Raw genomic sequence first — 462 nt, 5'->3', positions numbered from 1 at the left:
AAAGGAAGTTAATACTAATAGGTGTAAGCAGTAACCTTTTTTGTTTAGATTAGCTCTAGGCCTGAGGCCTGGAAGCTTGTAAAGTCTGGCCAGAGTGGTCATCTATAATTCATGCCAGGAGTCACATGACATCTTTCTCCATTATATTCCCCAAATCTGCAACATTAATGACAGGTCAGTGTTTTATGTGCATTAAAATGATCTTTCTTAATTAGTTCAGATTTATCATCTCAACCAGACTACTTTTGGTATCAAGGGTGGGAAGGTTAGTAAAGAGGAAGAGGGGAATACTCCTGAAGATTGGGAAGCTGAAACCAAATGGTCATTGTAAGCTGTGTCAGCTGAATTGGAGAGGGGACTTTGTACAGCTTAGTATAGCTGAGGTTGGCCTCTTTAGAAGAGCTGACTTCCATTTACTTGCAATTATTGACTGCACTTTTCCTGTAGTTAGAGGTGAAAAGG

Source organism: Galeopterus variegatus, unplaced genomic scaffold (genome assembly GCF_000696425.1).
Source record: "Galeopterus variegatus unplaced genomic scaffold, G_variegatus-3.0.2 Scaffold2649, whole genome shotgun sequence".
Lineage (NCBI taxonomy): Eukaryota > Metazoa > Chordata > Mammalia > Dermoptera > Cynocephalidae > Galeopterus > Galeopterus variegatus.
This window is presented reverse-complemented; position numbering follows the sequence as displayed.